The sequence below is a fragment of the Musa acuminata genome, chromosome BXJ1-8 (genome assembly GCF_036884655.1).
Source record: "Musa acuminata AAA Group cultivar baxijiao chromosome BXJ1-8, Cavendish_Baxijiao_AAA, whole genome shotgun sequence".
Lineage (NCBI taxonomy): Eukaryota > Viridiplantae > Streptophyta > Magnoliopsida > Zingiberales > Musaceae > Musa > Musa acuminata.
Genome location: NC_088334.1, coordinates 43,040,001 through 43,053,353, shown reverse-complemented (window position 1 = coordinate 43,053,353; position 13,353 = coordinate 43,040,001).

The following is a 13,353-nucleotide window of genomic DNA, read 5'->3' as shown; positions in this document are numbered from 1 at the left end:
ATGTCATTAATACCATACTTCATACTATATATCATTAATATCATACTTCATACCATAATATTATTATCCTTTTCTAATATAGTCTATAATAACTGTTGTAATTTATCTTATCAAGATAATTTTATTATCATATTCAACTATAACATGCATAATCATAAATACAAATAAGATAGCAAAATAAATAACTTTAATTAAGTAAAAATAATAATAACATCGACATTATCATATTCTTATGGCTTGCTCAGAAGCCTATATATTCTTTAAATACTTTAGACCGTAAAACCTCAATAAATAGATCAACAATCATCAAGGTGATACTCAAGTTCTCAATTCACATTTATTATTTCTGGATTCTTTCTCTATCTATTTATCTTTATGCACTTAAAACCACTAGAATATTTATTATTTGATACGGCATATTTTGGCCCCCAAGACACATCACGTTAGAATTCATACTAAGACACTACTCGACCTCGAGAGCCCCGAGATAGTGCCGCCCCCAAGATACGCCAAGTCAGAATCCGTACTAAGGCACTGCTCAGCCTCGGGAGCCCTGAGACGATGTTGCAGCCCCCAAGACACGCCAAGTCCGAATCCATACTAAGGCACTGCTCGACACGTCCACCACGCCAACCTGCGTATGACCGACCCACATATAGTAATATAAAGACCCATGGCCAGCATTTGGCCAGGAAGGAGGGCAAAAAAATCAATCGATCACTCGACTAACTTGCTCGTCGGAGGGGCCACGTCGGGTGATCCCGACGAGGGCTATTTTTGTAGGAAAATATGACCACCTCACGAAGGCGAGCTGCCAACCCCCGAGAATTGCCATCCAGTGCACGAAAGGAGAGCAGCCAATCGGTCCGGATCCCGACCAACGCCAACCAGCACTCCTTCCTGAGGGCGCGGCCACCTCACGAAGGCGAGCTGCCAACCACCCCGGAGTAGGAGAGACGCAGCTCGGCATACACGGCACCCGGATCGGCACACCAAAGAACGCTGATCAACACCCCATTGCGAGGGCCCAGTCGACCTCGGCATCCAGCTCAGCTGACAGAAACTCCTGACATCAACCCGTGGACCTAACCGTGCTGACTCACCAGTCACGGTATATTTATTCACGAACATTAATCTTAGAAAAAAAAAACTACTACAATACTATCACAAAATATCTTCAATAGCTTAGTAATTAAGTTAACTACATCCAGTCTTGAGATGAAATTCAAAAGCCATAAAACTTGATTTGTAGTCTTTAAGGCATGTCATAAATTCAACTTCTAGTATTGATAATGTAATAATAAATTATTTTATACTTTTCTAATAAATTATCCCTTCAACTAACATGAATAAAAATTCTAAAGTGGACTTTCTAAAGATAATTTATAAAATTAATATTTAAATATCCAATCACTTTAAGTTGATTTTATCTCTTATATGATATTGGCTTTGACCGAATACAAATATATATAGATATCTACATCGCATGTATATATATAAATATAAATATAAATATAAATAAATAAATAAATATATATATATATATATATATATATATATATATATATATATATATATATATATATATATATATATATATATATATATATATATATATATATATATATATATATATATATATATATATATATATATAGTGGGTGTATAAATAATCACACATCAAATGAGCAATCACAACAAATAATCATGGATCATATTCTAATATGATCAGGCTCGAGCCAGTAGGCCTAATCACTCACATTAAGATCTATGTGTGCAACGGTGCATCTCAATACCTTATGATCGTCTATCTCATCCTCGTCGGTTCCGTCGGCATTTCCATGTATCGCGATCGTCCATCTCGGTCTCATGGGTTCTGTTATTGCTTTCACGCTCCTATTGCACCTCCTCGTATAATTACAACTTAATCACAGGCACGCAGGCCCAACAATAAATGAGAAATAAATTAGAGGCTGGCAGACTCCAATAATAATAATCACAAGTACACACATCACCCGATACATGATTATCCATCCACATATCATACATCACATGTAAATATTATTATGTAAGACTACTAAATAATAATAATAATAATAATAATAATAATAATAATAATCAATTAAACTTTTTAATTAATTAATATTTTCTGAAATCAAGGATATGTAGGGAATTTTTTGAATTATGAGGGGTATTTTCATAATTTGGACAAAGGACAGATCTTGGAATTTTTCAAATTCCAAAGTGCAAAACTATCTTTTGCCAAAAACCCTACTACTCCTCATCCCTACTGCTTGCTGTGGCCACCGCCACCCTGTAGGTGAGTGCCCCCACGGGCAGCAAGAATCGTTGCCCCGCGGTGCCTCTGCCCACGGGTGCAGTGCCCGCAAGCGCCACTGCCCCATTAGGCGGGCGCTCTTATAAGTGATTTTGCCCATAGGCGAGCGTTGCCCCAGTAGGCGGGTGACTCACTCGCGGGCGAGCGTTGCCCTAGTAGGCGGGTCGCCCGCGGGCTACTCTGCCCCTACGGGCGTTGTGCCCTACAAGCTAATCACATGAGTGATGGCACGTGTGACTTGACACGTAGTCTTTTTTGCTTATTATATTTTAATATTTTATCACTTTATATTGTATGTTGCTTGAATATATTATGATATTCATGGGTCTATGCGATGAGAATAAAATCGTGATAAGATCACAATAATGAAATCGATTCGCCTTTAAACGAATATCCTAAATAATTCCGGTCATAAGTTACTCGAGAGGGACATCGAGATAATTGGACAGACTGGTGTGTTGTATACCCGTCCATATGATAGATATAACTAGTCTCATAACTGCTCGTATAGGGACACTAGGGAGATAATACAAGTGCTTATTGAAGAATGAGTTCATTGATTGATCCGCTTTCGGAATGGTAGATGGTTGATGATGCCTTCTTGTCAGACAAGGATTTCGTAGTCCCAATAGTGTATGTGGTCCTTAGACTTGAAACACTAAAGATATCCTGTATGAGTACTCAATTCTTTGATATCAGACTTATAGGTCTGGAGGTTCCAGATCTAGCATAGCCGGTCATCGGGAGTGGTAGCTAACCGTACGAGAACTATTGAGTGTCGATAGTGTTGGGAAATCATGGGGGGCGACATCATATGCGCAGCGGAAGAACAAGAAAACAAAAATCCCCGATTCCCAAAAAGATGTTCGTCGTCGTGCGAAGATTGGTGCGCAAAAATCCGCAAAACACAAAACTGCGTATAGAGATTGTGTTACCTAGGGAGATCGTATATCCCTGTTTCCTTGCAGATCCTTAGGAGAGGGTGAAGGAGGTCAAGCGTCATCCTCTCTAGCGGTGATCCACATAGCAGGGTTGTGACGACGCTCCTCAAAACTCCAGGCCTACTCTGAGGTGGAGAGGGAGAGGAGAATAGGAAGGGCAAGCAAAGACTCTAGCCTATGAGGCTGTGAATCCCTCCTATTTATAGAGATCCCGTGTCAAACCCTAATGGGTCCTTCCCTAGTGGGTATTGGATCTGCATCTAATAAGACAAGGGCTCCGTCGGATATCTCATATCCGAACCTCTACTCATCGCAATGCCTACCATATGTGTGTGACCCTTTAGGCCCAATACCGAGCTGGCCGTGAGTCATACCTGTCAGAACTCCTTCTAACTCAGTGAATTATTATCTCTGTAATAATTCACTTGACTCATCGACTACGGACATACTAGGCCACTACGCCGTAGTCCCCAGACGATACAGGGGAATCCAATCCATTGGACCTATCTGTCCTCAGTTACCATGTACCTATAGTCCCTCATCCATCTAATATCCTAGAGACCGTATATCGAGCATGGTGCTGTTAGACCCATACGGTTTCTACTCAAGTCTCGCTCTAATCGGATTCTCCCGGAGAACTCTTTCTCTCTCAACCCGAATGACCCTGGCTAGGGATTTGTCTGAGCAAGAACACATGGGATATTCCTCTCATGACGCCGAGAGTGGATGATCCTCTGTCGACACTCAATAACCCTCGTAAGGTCGACTACCACTCCCAATGACCAGCTGTACTAGATTTGGGACAAGCAAACCTATAAGTCTGGTATCAAAGAGTGGAGCACTCATATAGGACATCCTTGGTGTCTCAAGTCTAAGGACCAGATACACCACTAGGACTACGAAATTGCTGTCTGACAATAAGGCATCATCAACCATCCAACATTCCGTAAGCGGATCAATCAGTGAACTCATTCTCCAATGAGCACCTGTACTGTATCCCTAGTGTCCCTACACGAGCAGCTATGAGACCAGCTGCATTCATCATATGGACGGGTATACAGCACACCAGTCTATCCGGTTATCATGATGTCCCTCTCGAGTAACCTATGACCTGGATTATTTAGGATATGTGTTTAAAGGTGAATCGATCTCATTATCGTGATCTCATCACGATCCGATTCCCATTGCACAAATCCAAGGACATCACAATATATATATATGCATTTATGCAATAGTTATAAAGTGATATACGCCAAAATATAATAAGCAAAAAGATTCTGTATCAAGTCACACGTGCCATCACTCACGTGATTGGCTTGTTGGGCACCTATGACTAGCAATCTTCCACTTGACCTAAAGCCAATCACCTATGTGTCTGATCCCCATCAGACTCCTGTGACGCTCAAAGACAATCTGAGACAACGGCTTTGTCAGTGGATTTGCAATGTTATCTTCGGATGGAACTCTTTCCACTACTACATCTCCTCGGGTTACGATCTCTCTGATAAGCTGAAACCTCCTCAGAACACTTCTGATGAGACTCGGGTTCCCTTATTTGAGTAATCGCCCCATAGTTGTCGCAATATAAGGTAGTCGACTTCTCGCTATTCGGAACGACTCCCAAATCTGTGATGAACATCTTCACCCAAACTCCCTCATTTGCTGCATCTGATGCAGCAATGTACTCCGCCTCTGTGGTCGAGTCAGCAGTGGTATCTTGCTTGGAACTCTTCCAGCACACTGCTCCTCCATTCAAGGTGTACACATACCCTGAATTCGACTTGCTATCATCGACATCAGACTGAAAACTTGAGTCAGTGTAGCCTTCAACCTTAAGGCTATTACCTCCATATACTAGTGAAAGATCCTTAGTCCTTCTCAAGTACTTAAGGATACACTTTATTGCTTTCCAGTGCTCCAAGCCTGGATCCGCCTGATACCTGCTCGTGACACTCAGAGCATGCGCTATATCAGGCCTAGTACATAGCATGACATACATGATAGACCCTATTGCTGAGGCATAAGGTATCATATCCATGTTCGCCCTTTCTTTTGGAGTCTTTGGGGACATACTCGTAGAAAGCGATATCCCATGTCTCATCGGTATGAGACCTCTCTTGGAATTTTCCATGCCAAACCTTTTGATAATGGTTTCTATGTACCTGGACTGGGACAAGCCAAGCATCCTCTTGGATCTATCTCTATAGATTCTAATCCCCAAGATATAAGATGCTTCCCCTAAGTCCTTCATGGAGAAGTGTCTAGATAACCAAGCCTTTACTGTGGATAGCATTCCTATGTCATTCCCAATGATGAGGATGTCATTCACATATAATACCAAAAAGGTGATAGCGCTCCCACTTACCTTTCTGTATACACAAGGCTCATCTTCGTTCTTAATGAAGTCATAAGATCTGATTGCCTCATCAAATCTTATGTTCCAACTTCGGAAAGCTTGCTTTAGTCCATAAATGGATCTAAGCAACCTACACACCTTATCTGGGCAGTTCTTGGACACGAATCCCTCAGGTTGCATCATATACACCTCCTCCTCGAGGTTCCCGTTGAGGAATGCGGTTTTCACATCCATCTGCCAGATCTCATAATCATAGTGTGCTGCAATAGCCAATAGAATTCTGATGGATTTTAGCATTGCTACGGGTGAGAAAGTTTCGTCGTAGTCAACACCTTGCCTTTGACGATACCCCTTAGCCACTAGCCTTGCTTTATAGGTCTCTACCTTTCCATCTACTCCGATCTTTTTCTTAAAGATCCACTTGCAACCGATGGGTACAATACCTTCGGGCGCATCAACTAGGTTCCAAACCTTATTGGAGTACATAGAATCCATCTCAGAATTCATGGCTTCTTTCCACTTCCCGGAGTCTATACTCATAATAGCATCATCGTAAGTCTGAGGATCAATATCCTCTACATCCTCTGCTCTAATATGTCTCACATATCTCTCAGGAGGATGGGATACTCTATCAGACCTGCGTAAAGTTGATACTTGTGTATTAGGTACCTGAACAGACTCGGGCTGTAGAGTGGTGCTTGAGCTTGGTTCTCCAACCTCGCTCAATTCTATCATTCTCCCACTGTCTCCGTCAAGAATGTGTTCCTTCTCAAGGAACACTGCTCTCTTAGCTACAAAGACCTTTTGGTCCTCGAGATGATAGAAATAATACCCACAAGTTTCCTTGGGGTATCCTACAAATTTGCATCGCTCTGTCCTTGATTCTAACTTATCGGGGTTGTGTCTTCTAACATGGGCAGGGCAGCCCCAAATCTTAACAACCTTAAGATCAGGCTTCTTCCCTTTCCATATCTCATATGGTGTAGACACTACCGACTTAGTTGGAACTCTGTTCAGAAGGTAAGCTGCGGTTTCTAGGGCATATCCCCAGAATGAGATGGGTAGGTCAGCGAAACTCATCATGGACCGTACCATATCTAATAATGTACGATTTCTCCTTTCAGAGACACCATTGAGCTGAGGTGTATAAGGAGGTGTCCATTGGGATAATATCCCATGGTCCTTGAGGAACTGAGTAAACTCTGTACTTAAGTATTCACCTCCTCGATCTGATCGAAGAGTTTTGATACTCTTTCCAGTCTGGTTCTCCATCTCATTCTTATACTCTCTGAATTTCTCAAAGGCCTCGGACTTGTACTTCATTAAGTACACATATCCATACCTTGAGAAATCATCAGTAAATGTAATGAAGTAGGAGTAACCTCCAATGGCATGAGTTGACATGGGTCCACATACATCACTATGTATGAGTTCCAACAACTCATTGGCTCTCTCTCCAGTTCTACTAAATGGAGATTTGGTCAGTTTTCCACGAATGCAAGGCTCACAAGTTGCATATGACACATAGTCGAATGGATCTAGATATCCATCATTTAGCAACTTTTGAATCCTTCTTTCATGGATGTGACCTAGCCTACAATGCCACAGGTATGCACTGTTCAACTCATCTCGTTTCCTTTTGGACACATTTACATTCATGATATGTGGAGTGGTGTCTAACATAAATAAACCATTATGCAATGTTCCTTTCGTGATGATCTTATCATCTAATAATATCGAACAACCATTGTTCTCAAAAACAAATTTATATCCACTAACTGTTAAACATGAAATGGAGATAATATTTTTGATAATAGAAGGAATAAAATAACATGCATCTAATGCAATAAAAGCTCCACTAGGCAGATGTAGGGCGACCTCGCCAACAGCTAATACAGCAACTTTTGCTCCATTACCCATCTTGAGGTCCATCTCGCCTCTCTCTAGTCTCCTAGGCCTTGCCAGAACCTGCAACGAATTGCATATATGATAAGCACTACCGGTATCCAATACCCATGTGTTATCATAAGAGTCTGACAAATGGAGACTGATCATGAATGTACCTGAAGCTTCATCAAGCTTTTGTTTCGCCCTTTCTGCAAGGTACTCTTTGCAGTTTCTCTTCCAATGCCCATCTTTACCACAGTGGAAGCACTGGCCTTTGTCCTTTGCTGGGTCTTTCTTAGCAACCTTTGCTTTACCTTGTTTGCCCTTGCCCTTTCCCTTCTTAAGGGACCTTTCTGCTTTCCTTTTCTTTCTGGTCTCACCAGTGTAGAGAACTAGCTTCTCTTTCTTAATAGTACTCTCTGCCTCCCTCAACATATTGAGGAGCTCTGGGAGAGTCACCTCAAGCTTGTTCATATTAAAATTCATTATGAACTGTGAAAAGGAATCTGGTAGGGACTGAAGCACAATGTCCACACACAAGTTATCCTCTAGGACCATTCCTAGACCTGTGAGTTTCTCTATCCACTCAATCATCTTTAGGACATGGTTCTGAACCGGTGTCCCCTCAGTCATCCTAGCGCGGAAAAGGCTCTTGGATATCTCATATCGTTGAGTCCTTTCCTGTTCCTCAAACAATTTGCGGACATGTAGGAGAATGGATCTGGCATCCATCTTTTCATGTTGTCTCTGTAACTCAGGAGTCATGGAGGCCAACATATAGCACTGAGCAAGAGTGGAGTCATCAATGTACTTCACGTAGCAAGCGATCTCATCCTCGCTTGCCCCTTCTTCGGGCGTAGGCATCACTGTATCAAGGACGTACACGTTTTTCTCCGCTGTGAGAACAATTCTCAAGTTACGGAGCCAATCCGTATAATTTGGACCAGTGAGACGGTTGACATCAAGTATGCTACGTAAGGGATTTGAAAACGACATTTTCTGAAAATAAAGATGTAGCAGAAATGAATAACATGCAGATTTTGTAAGAAATAAACTATCAAGATATGGACTTCTATCTTAATATGCTCCCACTATTTTACTAACGAGTCACGCGACACCCTCAGCACGTGAAACGGAAGTCTCCGGTAGACTTCTAGTGGGGATCAGGATCCAATCAGCGTCTTAGTGTAACCTCGAGGGACTCGACCAATCACACTAAGCCTAAAAGGTAGGCAACTCTTGCCGATCACAACTCCTTGTGATTCCCGTCCTGTTCGGCCTCCGAATCACCATGGCCTCGAGGGACTCGACCAACCATGATGCTCGGTTAAGTCAACACCTTCGTTACAAGATGAGTCTGATTTGATGATATACCCTCGAGGGACTCGACCAAGCATACCATGCCCTCAGGTCACCGGTGACATCTCTATGTCGTAAGCAAGATAGCGAATCGCGATATAGGTGAGTCTCGAGGGACTCGACCAACTCATCCTACACTGGGAATCGGTTCCTACTCATAACGATGGAAGGCCACGTGGGTCAATCTAATTGTCTCACGTTTACCGACTTAATATTATCGAGAGATGTTTATATAATTTGGTCTCCTAATATGACATGTCACACATATACATATTTAATATATATCTACATCGCATGCAAATATATATACATATCTAGTATGTGTATAAGCAATCACATCAGATGATCATGGACCACAACCTAATATGATTAGGCCCGAGCCAGTAGGCCTAATCACTCACATCAAGATCTATGTGTGCAACGGTGCATCTCCATGCCCTGTGATCGTCCATCTCGTCCTCGTCGGTTCCGTCGACATCTTGATGCATCTCCATGCATCACGATCGTCCGTCTCGTGGGTCCCGCTATCGCATCCACGCTCCCGCTGCGCCTCCTCATGTGATTACAACTTAATCATAGGCACGCAGGCCCGACAATAAACGAGAAATATAATGGAGGTTCGCAGACCTCAATAATAATAATCACAAGTACACACATCACACGGTCCATGATCATCCGTCCACACATCATACATCACATGTATAAATAATCATCATCATGTAGGACTACTAGATAATAATAAAAATAATAATCAACTAAACCTTTTAATTAATTAATATTTTTTTTTTCTGAAATCAGGGACATGTAGGGAATTTCTCAATTCCTAAGGGTATTTTTGTAATTTGGACAAAAGACAGAAACTGAAATTTCTCAAATTTCGAGGGGCAAAACTGTCTTTTGCCCAGAAAACCCTAATACCCTTTCCCCTTTTCGCTGATGCCGCTGCCGCCACCCTGCCGGCGGCGGCCTGTGCGGCGGGGCGAGGGCACTGCCCTCGCGATGCCGCTGCGGGTGGGTGCCCCCTTCGGGCGCCGCTGCCTCCGCAGACGGTGCTGTACCGCCAGGCGGCCGCCCCTGTGGGGGGGTTTCGCCCGCGGGAGCAGCGGCGGCAGGCGTCGCTGCCCTGCGGCGCCTCTGCCCGTGGGCTGCCAGCCCCGCCAGCAGCAAGCCTGCTGCAAGCAGACCGCCGGCCGGCTGCTGCAGGCACAACGCTTGCGCATGCGCCGGCGCTGTGCTGCCTGGCTGCGGCTGCCGCTGCAGGTGGCTGCAGGCATGCAGATCGAGGGCAGCAACTGTTGCTGCCCTTCCTCGCTTTTGCGTCAACGATTTTGACGTCAATATTCTTCCTAAACACAACACACGCAGTTCAAAACCAATCATTCGCACGAACAACCTGACTCTGATACCACTGTTGGGAAATCATGGGGGGCGACATCATATGCGCAGTGGAAGAACAAGAAAACAAAAATCCCCGATTCCCAAAAAGATGTTCGTCGTCGTGCGAAGATTGGTGCGCAAAAATCCGCAAAACACAAAACTGCGTATAGAGATTGTGTTACCTAGGGAGATCGTATATCCCTGTTTCCTTACAGATCCTTAGGAGAGGGTGAAGGAGGTCAAGCGTCCTCCTCTCTAGCGGTGATCCACACAGCAGGGTTGCGACGACGCTCCTCAAAACTCCAGGCCTACCCTGAGGTGGAGAGCGAGAGGAGAATAGGAAGGGCAAGCAAAGACTCTAGCCTATGAGGCTGTGAATCCCTCCTATTTATAGAGATCCCGTGTCAAACCCTAATGAGTCCTTCCCTAGTGGGTATTGGATCTGCATCCAATAAGACAAGGGCTCCGTCGGATATCTCATATCCGAACCTCTACTCATCGCAATGCCTACCATATGTGTGTGACCCTCTAGGCCCAATACCGAGCTGGCCGTGAGTCATACCTGTCAGAACTCCTTCTAACTCAGTGAATTATTATCTCTGTAATAATTCACTCGACTCATCGACTACGGACGTACTAGGCCACTACGCCGTAGTCCCCAGACGATACAGGGGAATCCAATCCATTGGACCTGTCTGTCCTCAGTTACCATGTACCTATGGTTCCTCATCCATCTAATATCCCAGAGACCGTATATCGAGCATGGTGCTGTCAGACCCATATGGTTTCTACTCAAGTCTCGCTCTAATCGGATTCTCCCGGAGAACTCTTTCTCTCTCAACCCGAATGACCCTGGCTAGGGATTTGTCTGAGCAAGAACACATGGGATATTCCTCTCATGACGCCGAGAGTGGATGATCCTCTGTCGACACTCAATAGCCCTCATAAGGTCGACTACCACTCCCAATGACCAACTGTACTAGATCTGGGACAGCCAAACCTATAAGTCTGGTATCAAAGAGTGGAGCACTCATACAGGACATCCTTGGTGTCTCAAGTCTAAGGACCAGATATACCACTAGGACTACGGAATCGCTGTCTGACAATAAGGCATCATCAACCATCCAGCATTCCGTAAGCGGATCAATCAGTGAACTCATTCTCCAATGAGCACCTGTACTGTATCCCTAGTGTCCCTACACGAGCAGCTATGAGACCAGCTGCATCCATCATATGGATGGGTATACAGCACACCAGTCTATCCGGTTATCACGATGTCCCTCTCGAGTAACCTATGACCGGGATTATTTAGGATATGTGTTTAAAGGTGAATCGATCTCATTATCGTGATCTCATCACGATCCGATTCTCATTGCACAAATCCAAGGACATCACAATATATATATGCATTTATGCAATAGTTATAAAGTGATATACGCCAAAATATAATAAGCAAAAAGATTCTGTATCAAGTCACACGTGCCATCACTCACGTGATTGGCTTGCTGGGCACCTATGACTAGCAGATAGAGGATCATCTACTCTTGGTGTCATGAGAGGAATATCTCATGTGTTCTTGCTCAGACAAATCCTCGGCCAAGGTCATTCAGATTGAGAGAGAAAGAGTTCTTTGGGAGAACTCGATTAGAGCGAGACTCGAGCAGAAACTGTATGAGTCTGACAGTACCATGTCCGATATACGATATCTAGGATATTAGATGGATGAAGGACTATAGGTATATGGTAATTGAGGATAAACAAGTCTAATAGATTGGATTCCCCTATATCGTTTGGGGACTGCAGTGTAGTGGCCTAGTATGTCCGCAATCGATAAGTCGAGTGAATTATTATGGAGATAATAATTCACTAAGCTAGAAAGAGTTCTGATAGGTATGACTCATGGCTAGCTCGATATTGGGCCTAGAGGGTCATACACATATAGTAAGCATTACGATGAGTAAGAGGTTCGGATATGAGATATCCGCTGGAGCCCCTATCTTATTGGTTATCTAATAAGCCTCTTGAATTATTGGATCCTATAGATAAGATCCAATAACAGCCAATGAGAGATTAATAGATAGAGATCCACTAATATAAGAGGTTTGGACAATTGGATGAAAATCCAATACCCAATAGGGTATGATCCATTAGGGTTAAGTTGACAAGGGACCTCTATAAATAGGAGGGATTCGATGGTTCATAGGCTAGAGCTTGTTAGTTGCCTCTCCTATTCTCCTCCCTTTCTCCTCCTTAAGGTAGGCCTAGAGTTTTGAGGAGCATCGTCGTAGCCCTACTATATATATCACCGTTAGAGAGGAGGACACTTGACCTCCTTCACCCTCTCCTAAAGATCTGTAGGGATTCAGGGATATACGATCTCCCTAAGTAACACAATATTTCATATACACAGTTTTAAGTTTCACGATTTTTACATACCAATCTTCACCAAGATGACGAACACATCTTTGGAAAATTAGAGATTTTATTTTTAATATTCTGACGCTTAACCTCTTACACTCTCTTCTAGAGATCTGTAAAGATTCAGGGATATATGATATCCCTAAGTAACACAATCTTTCATATATGCAGTTTTAAGTTTCACGGTTTTTGCACAGCAATCTTCGCACGATGACGAACACATCTTTGGAAAATTAGAGATTTTATTTTTAATGTTCTTCCACTATGCATGTGATGTCGCCCCCAAGATTTCCTAACAACACCAAGAGCGAATGATACTCTATCGATACTCAATAGCCTTCGTAAGATTGACTACCACTCCCAATGACTAACCTATGCTAGATCTGAAACCTCCAAACCTAAGTCTGGTATCAAATAGTAGAGTACTTATATAAGACATCATTGGTGTTGGTGAACCTTTTGTCGTTGCCGAGGAGTTTGTATGGCTTGGTCCGATTGGTGATGTCTATGATTGTCCTGAGGATGAGGTTTTCGCTTGATTGAGTCGAGCTCGGGATCGATTGGGATATGCCTCTTTAGTGAGCTCGTTTGCCTTTGTCACAACCGGATTCCTACACACCGGCCTAAGTCGGGATGGAGAGGAAAATCCTGACTTAGGCCCCTCCAAAGATTAAGTT